The sequence below is a fragment of the Gavialis gangeticus genome, unplaced genomic scaffold (assembly GCF_001723915.1).
Source record: "Gavialis gangeticus isolate Ggan-Ray unplaced genomic scaffold, GavGan_comp1, whole genome shotgun sequence".
Classification (NCBI taxonomy): Eukaryota; Metazoa; Chordata; order Crocodylia; family Gavialidae; genus Gavialis; species Gavialis gangeticus.
Genome location: NW_017728996.1, coordinates 47,095,905 through 47,104,302, shown reverse-complemented (window position 1 = coordinate 47,104,302; position 8,398 = coordinate 47,095,905). Strand labels below are relative to the sequence as shown.

Sequence of the window (8,398 nt, the reverse complement as noted above, 5' to 3'; positions counted from 1 at the left end):
CGCCCCGCCCCGGCGCGCCGCTGCCCGCGGGGACCAAGCCGGGGTGCTCTGCGGGCGGCTCGTCTCCTCCCGGCCGGGGGGCGCGGCGCGGGGGTCCCTGAGCCCGGGCAGGGCTAAGCCTGGAGCTCCCCCCACAGCCTGGGCTGCATGAAGGGGCAGCCTGGCCCCCAGTGTGGGGCACAGCCCGCCCCGGCTCCCGCAGAGGTGGTCTCAGCTTCCAGGGGCTGGAGGCGGGGGCCCGAGCCCCGCTCCACTGCCTCGGCGGCGGGATCGGCCCCGTGCGGCTCGGGCTCCAGGGGCCGTCCCTTCTGCCTGGGATGTGAAAGCGTGTGGGAGCGAGGGCGCTGGTTCCCTCGGGACTCCGGAGCTGGCAGGCTCAGGGAAGAAAATAGGGCAGTTGCTTGAGCTCTGATGCGTGTGTGCAGGGACTGAGCAGGACCCTCTGCCAGGCAGTAAGTGCTGGATCACCCGACCCGGCTCTCCAGCCTCTTTCTAGGTAGCTCACCAGCACAGCTCTGAGCCCTGTCGGTGTCTCTGTCACCATAGCAGCTAGACAGGCACCCGCCTGGTCCTTCCAAAGTAAAATCGCCTTCCTGCCACAGACAAGCAGGCTTGCACTGCGGCTCCGTAGGGCCTGTTTCAGAAGCAGCGCTGGGTCACGTTGCTGAGTGGAAGCCCCCAGCCCCACACCATAGTCACAGTGGGTGCTACGCATGTCCCTGGCATTTGTTCCCTGGCACAGGAGGTACCCAAAGACTGTGGTGCCTGTGTTTGATCAGCAGCATGTTGGTGAAGGACCAGGAGAGTCGCTCAGAAAGCCAGTTCTGTCAAAGGTTTACCTCTTTCCCCAGTTGGGGCTTTGCCTCTTCCTTCTCTGTTATGCACCGAACTGGGCTTTTAACGGTGTTTTGCGCTGGGGTTTGTCCATCTCCCCACCCTGGCTCCTTCAGTGAGGGTTAACCCTTTCTTTCCCATCCCACTTGTGGCAAGTGCACTAGCTCTGAACTCTTCAAGGCACAGATTACAGTGGTGAGCACTATGGAAATGAGCGTACACAGTCAGTGAAGTAAAATGAACTGGGTAAAGATGGGGAGCTGAAATGACACTCCTGCAGACTTCAGGGGCCTGTACGGGGCCCTGGCTCAGACACCCCCATCCTCTCTTCCCTGAAATTGGAATGGCAGCACCTCCTCAGTTATCCAGCCTTGGCAAGGTCACATCCCCCTCTGTCTGTTAATTATAGCCCTCAAGTATCTGAAACCTTCCATTATCCTGTTCCCAGTCCTTAGGAGAACTTTCTTCCCATCTGCCATAGCTCACAAAAATGAGTAGGATGCTGCTTTAATGTCCCATGGTACTTTTTCTTTTGGCTTTAGGAACCTTTTCCACCCATCTCTTTTGGGGTAAAGGTTTGGTGGCTTCCTCTTGTCTATGCCAGTGTGTTCCTCCTGCCATCCAAAGACCATGTCTCCATTTAAACCATCCCTGGCCCGCTGGGGTTTAAAGTTCCAGTGCAGTTTTGTTCTTTCTCTTAGGTGGTGTGAGCTGGGGACAGGGCAAGGGGAAGAGACACAGAGGCATTTTTTCCTAAGCTCAATACTGTCCTCATCCCTTTCGCCTTCCCTCAATCTCCTCCTGGCTCCTTTCTGTAATGTGCAATGCAGGGAGATTCATGGCTTTATATAACTATAGAGAACTGATCTCTCTCTGAAGCTTTTAAATGTCTCAGCCTCTGCTCACATCAATATCCTTCTAGCTCTGCTCTTGCCTGCTAGGTTCAGAGCTTCCAAGGTCCTGCCGTGGATGCAAAGGAACTGTCACCCACAAGTTTGCCCTTCATTTTCCAGCCCACTTTTACAGGCAGTCCTTGCTGTTTCCTCAGTTGCCTGTTTCAAGGCTGAGCAATCTGAGATGTAACGTAGATCTCCTCTACTCATTGAAATGCACTGTTTTAGCAGGTCTGTCCCAACTTTGGACTTTCCCATTAGTTAGGTAGCAAGTTATCTGCATGAGGGGGGTTCTTTTTTACTCTTTCCTGTAAGTCTGGACGTAAACAGCCTGGGATTACAGGAAGCTGTCGAAATAGGGGTGGAAAACACCTCATTCAGATTGCAGAAGCCTGGGAACCTGTATTCTTAGAAGGTAGCTCCTTGGTAGCTGCGGGGTTGGGCTTAATTGCAGGTTTGTCCAGATGGGAAGATGTTAGATTTGATGCAGTCAGAAATGACTTGGAGGATGAGCTTCCTGATCTTAGGAAGGAGTGAGGGTTTCCCAATGCCTTTTGTGTAGAACGAGTTAAGGAATTAATTACAAAACTAATAGTTATACAGTTACTATAATACTCTGTAGTTGGGCTACAACTCTAACATAATTACTTTGTGATACCTCTAATTACCACTGTTTCACATAACTAGAAGGTTAACTGCATGACTGAATTACTTATTATTCCTTTAGTTTCATACTTAATACATTTTTGCTGTAATGATGCTGAAGTTATACTGCTTGATACATGTAAGTAATATCAGACCCTGTAACTTGAGGTCTAATTTCATTGCTTGATAAATCACTTTATAATAACATTGCAATTGTGGTGTAATTATACTGTAATTACAGTCACTGAATTATCAAGTGCAACTGAACAACCCATGGCTCTATGAGGATTAATAGACTTCATCAGGTATTGCCTTGGGTACATGCACTGGACTGTGAGGGCACTGCTCATGTATGGTGGTTGCTGGGTGGGCAGGTGGGACTCCCATACCAACTCATGTGCTGCTCACAACCAATACAGCTATCCCATCAATAACACATACTTCAGGAACTGAGACTAGAAGCCTTTATCTTCCACTCCCAGCACCTAGCCCTCTGCCACATGATGGAAAGGACAGCGCCATGTTGGATTTCATCAGCATGGCCAGGGCCAGGGCCAGTTCAAATCTGAATCTTGCGTAGTGGCCCTGTGCTCTGTTTCTGACATATGTGTTACTGCCATCTCTTGCAATCTGACAGACCTCATGTAACATCCCTGCTCCCTCAGGGTATGTAGGGCCAGCTCTGTTGAATGCTGAGCCTACGTCTGTACAGATTCTTTGCCAAGCTTGGGAGTACCCCTGAAAAGCCAGTCCCATGCACTTGCTTCCAGTCTGCATTCACCCAAATCCAGGACCCCTTTAAGTCTCTATCCAGGAGCTGGTGGGCAGTGCTTGTTTCTCAGTCGCAGCCCTGTGCGCCACAGAGAGGCAATGGAGATGAGTAGTATCTTTTCTTTCATTACCAGTTGCTAGAATAAGACACTAATAGTCCTTTCCGTCTCCTTATACTCTGCTTTCTGCATGAACTTGGATTCACAAAAGCTTGTGCTGCGTGTGCATGTGTTTGTGTGTGTAATTTAGTTAATCTATAAAGGTGCATATCTTCCCTACCTTCTGTATGTGAGCTCAGCTGAGTTAATTACTCTCTTTCTCTACAATGGAAAAACCTGATTTTTATATCATCACTGCCTCTTGATGTTATATGTTGTACATGCTGATGAGTCCTATTTCCCCCAGTTTAATGTTATATGGTAATCAGTGGGACCATCACATTGGGTCATCATCATACAGGTTCTCTTCCACTTCCACTTCATTTAAATTCCCACTCTTCCTAGCTCCCAGTTCTTCTCTCATACCACTTTCAGAGAAGGTTTCTGCCATTGCTTACTTTCCTTCTGGAGCAAGCAAGAACCAGGGGCCAAATTGTGACTCTGAGAATGACAGCCCCTTCTGTGCCCAGGAGGAGTGAAGAGGTTGATGCAATGAAAGACAAGAGCATATAAACAGGAAGAAGCAGCCTTGTGGAAAACCCTGAAGGCCAGGATAAGCAGTTTGAACCTTTGGGCCTGACTCAGCTCCTCTTGAAGTCAACGGAAAGGCTCCCATTGACGTCAGCCAGAGTTGGAGCAAAACCACAGGGCTTTGAAAAGGAGGAGCAATTGCCAAGATTTGCACAGTGGGTGACATGGGCAGAGTGGCAGGAAATTGAGATGATTGTAGCAGTTCTGTTTATATTAAACTAAGGCTGGGAGTAAGATGAGTTGTAGGGAAGCTAGGGAGGAAAGGTGCAGTAGTTAATGGAGAGCTGAAGGCTCAGCAAAGAGAGAGAGAGTGTGTGGAGGGGGAATTGGGTATTTGGCACAGCCTGAGTGTGTGGATCAAGTGAGGAGACAAAAATGACTGGTCTGAGTGTGAGAGGGAAAGGATGGTACTTGAGAATGACAGATAATGGTCTTATTCAGTAGGACAGAATATTAGGGGTTCAGCTTTGCCTTTGTTAGACTTAAGATGATGACAAAAACTACAGGAACTGATGTTGTAACGGGTGGATCCATTAACATTTTATAGCATTGCTGCTGTGTATCATTTACTCATGGATGTGAGAGTTAGGTATCCTTTGGACTGCTGAGGCTGAGAGGGAGCCCAGTCCACACTGCATCCAGCTCCAGTCTCTAGGAGAAGGTGAAAACAGATCTGCTGGGGTGTTAGCTGAGCTGACGAACTAAGCAACCAAATATAACCCCACCAGGGCATATCAGGGGTACCCTTGCCCAGAAAGCCGGCATTCATGTGGCTCTTGCTCAGCTGGGACACAGAAGGGCATCTACCCTGCAATTTACATTCTGTTCCTCTTCCCTGTGAGGTTCGATGGAAGAGAAAGAATTAAGGGGCCCCAAAAATGCCACTTTTCCCAATAGAAAATTGAAACAAACATTTTGGGTCTGCTTGACCTGAATTGCAATATTTAATTTTTTTAACCGAGTCAAACTTTCATTTTGTATCAATTCAAGAAAAACTGCACTTCCTTTGTGGCACATCATAGCATGGGTAATTGAAGCCTCAATTTTCTCCTTGGGGGAGCTACATCTCTCATAATGTAATTTGACTCCCAGCCACAAATGGCATCAAAACTCATATTGGGTCCATTATGGGGGATGTAGTTCAGCTAGACAAGCATACCTTGTATGGGAGGATGGGGGTATCAAGCTGCCAGAACTACAGTTCCTAGAAGGCAATACCCCTCTCTAGAAAAAATGGAGTTTAACACTAAACTAACTCAAAACAGAGGATTCCAAGAGAATTCAATAAACATGTTGATTCCAGAAAGAGTTCAGGATTTCCAGAACCAACATTTTTGGGAGGAAATTTTAATTCCATGAAAATCAAATTTCTGTCCTGATTTTGGAACCAAAACAATTGCTGGAAAGGGCAGAGTTGTTCATGAGGTGGAAATACTAGCTTTTGCTCAGTTTTACTCCTCACTTAGATGCTTCTGAAAAATCCCAGCCCTGGATCTTGGAATACTTTGGTGACCAGTGTGTGTGCACCTTTTATGACCTGTCCATCCTGCATTAGAATGCCACTGCAGTTGATGGGCTCACTTGTAGAATAAGAGGCTACTCATCTTGAGTAATGGGGCCAATGTTTGGCCTTTAGTCCTGTTCCTGCTTTGATGCCTGGCTGATGTTTTCTGCGTCCAGTGCACAGGAGATGGATGAGAGCCACTGAGAGAATAGAGAAGACACCAGGTTCATGTGGTTTGTCTTCACAATACTGAGCTGGAGCTGTTCTGTGTGGAGAGTTCTGTTTTACATTATTTTCTCTCGCCCCTTCTTTTTTTCCTCTGTCTGCGGTGCTCCCACCCACCACCCTGTAATTCAGACCTTCAGGTCCCTCTGGCAGTTATTATTGGTATGGCAACTGTAGATCCTACTGGATCATGGTGTATGCGTGAGAGGTCAACCAGACCTTTGACATATATGTCTAGTTAGGAGTGTGGAGGAGTTGAGGCTACCCAGACTTTCCATCCTCCCTTTAGGCCATTGAGACAGAATCCAAAGGGCAGACTGAGTCCAGACATTTGGTGCCTCCATGACTATAGTTGTATAAGAGTTCAGGAATCAAACCCAGGTCTCCTGTGTGGTAGACAAGGATTCTACCACTGAACCACAGGGGACTTCAGGTCTCTTTGGTCAGTGTTACCATGCACCTTGCAGTCTAACTCACACAGACAGAGAATTAGTCCATCCTGGTGGGTACAAGAGCTGTGGGGGTGATAGAAATGACAGAAAAGCACAGCAGTTCTAATTTTCAGAGCTGATGATAGAGGGAGGCCAACCATCTAACGTGCTTGGGAAATTCTTTTTATTCTTCTGAACACCACCTGTAAGTGTGAGGAGTCAAGCCAAGCCAAACTTGCCTTTCCCCTTCACATCCACTTTACATTTCAGACCTGGAGCTATCAGCAGTGGGGAAAATTAAGTGCATCTGAAGTGGGTGGGAGAGAATTGCTTTTCTGAGTCATTTATTTCTCTATTTACTTGCTCCCCAAGCTGTCACTGTTGTCGCATTTACTCGGAAACACTGGAACTTTGTGGTTAAAACAGCAGACTGATACTCAGGACCCCTGAGTTCTGCTTCTGGCTCTGCCCCTGGATCATTGCATGACCAAAGAGGAACAAGGCACTCCACTTCTGTGCTTCATTTGCCCCATCTAAGAGATGGAGATAATTAGACCTTCCCCCCAGGCAAAAGATGCGATGTTTATGAAACAAAATATGCTCTCCAGGCTCTAAAGTCAGTTGCCATGAATTTTGTTGCTTTTACTGCTGCCCACCACCACTATACAGCAGACCTGATCCACTGACTTAGAGCTCAGATTCCCTGCCTCAGATTTCCTCTCCCAGCAGTAGTACAAGAGATCTCATGTGTTTTCTAATCTTGCAGAATGATTGAGACAAGGAGCATTTTCTCCAGCCTCAGGGTATAACATTGGTGGTAGGACAGGCAGGACTTTCTTCTGTATTTTAGAGCCTCTGAAATGAGTCGTTAGGACTAAAAATGGAACCAGCTGAATTACTAAGGGAGGGAGTCAGATTCTAGTCTCACATACCTTCGTGTGAAGCTGGCAGTAACTCAGTTGTCCTGAAGGCATCCTTGAGATTAGCATCTTACTGCAGCAGTATCAGGTCCCCTGGTCTTCTCCCAGATTTTCCCACTCTGCTCACTTTGGCGGTATTCCATTGAAGCCAGTGGTGTGGCCAGGAGGAGGGAGAGTGTTGGACCCCTTCAGCCACACGGGAAGCAGAGGACTGTGTCCATCAGCTGTTCCCAGAGCTTTTAGAATATGGCACCATTTTATGCATTAGCCCAAAGCAAGCTTTCTCCATGGGGAAAGGCAGGTGGAAGGTGAATGAGCAGCTTTCTCCCTTAGCTGAGATGACAAGCAGGCTGGAGAAGCTCCTCTTAGGAAACCTTGTAAGCCATTCAGATAAGCAAGCCGGAGTCATGAAGTGTAAAGTGCTGTCTGCTGCTTGTTGGTGATGTCTGCACAATAGGCTTGCCCTGTTCTTGCCATAGTTCTTAGCACAGACCATCATGCATGGTGAGCAGACATGTATTTCATAGAACAGAAAGCACCCTGGGCAGATTGCAACCCAGGATGGTCTTTCCTCTGTTATGAAGCCAGAGCACTTGGAAGGTATAGGAAAGGGTGGTAGTAGGAGTTGCTGTGTAGGAAAGGATCCAAGAAAAATTAGACTTATGAGCTTCTCAATAGTCCTCCTGTAAAACTAAGCCTAATAACAACCGGGTTTGGCAGGCATAGGGCAGGGGGTGGAGGGAATTAACAACAGGCAAGCAGTTTGAGGGCAGAAAGGTCTTTGGTTAGGGGAGAGGTGTAAAGGAAGGGTGCAGCACAGAAGTAGAGGAGAACAGAGTCCCCACAAATGGGTCAAGGGAGAATGGGACAGACCCTGAGAGAAGAGGACAGGTTGGAGGGAGATGCAACATGGGGAACAAGACCCTAGGACAGACAGTTTATATAAAGGGGAGAGAGGGATACAGAGCAGAGACCAGGAACTGGAGAAAGAAAGGAGGGAAGTGACAGGCAGAAGGAGAGTGAAAAGATTCTGAAGGAAGGCAAGATCCCTCCAAGAGACAGCAGACATGATTATGAAAACAGATGGGTGTCTGCTCTGGAAATGAAACTCCGTGCTCTCCCTTTTTGGGTTTCTGTATTTAGAACATATTTCAGAACTGAAATGTTTAGACAGTTAAACTCCCTGATTTATTCTAAAGGCAGAGGGTATATGTAGAACTGGGACAAAGGTTACAAAGATCTACCAGGGGCCAAAAAATTGCTGCATGGCACATGCTTGAGCAGGCCCGGTCACCCTGGCAAAGAGCTTTGTAATGGGACACTGGCAACCATATCTGGGAACTGCTCCTGTCCTTTGTCTCACTGGGTGCATCTACACATACACTTTACTGTGGAGTTGACTAATTAACACAGTACTCCTGTATTCACTGGGTACAGTAACACAGTACTCCTGGTGCAGGTGCCCCATTGCTTTATATAGTAGCAT

General features: G+C 47.6%; 1 protein-coding gene across 4 annotated transcripts in view; it reads left to right on the top strand.

Moving 5' to 3' along the window:
• The window catches only part of LINGO1 (leucine rich repeat and Ig domain containing 1), a 475,932-nt gene that overhangs the window by 417,864 nt on the left and 49,670 nt on the right, over window positions 1-8,398 (top strand). Inside the window, exon 1 of one of the 4 annotated variants that reach the window (XM_019504438.1) lies at window positions 360-452. The exons of the other annotated variants lie outside the window; for them this stretch is intronic. The gene's annotated coding sequence lies outside the window, so the exon portion shown is untranslated. Of the gene's footprint in view, window positions 1-359; window positions 453-8,398 lie in introns of those variants that run through there. 4 annotated transcript variants of the gene reach the window in all.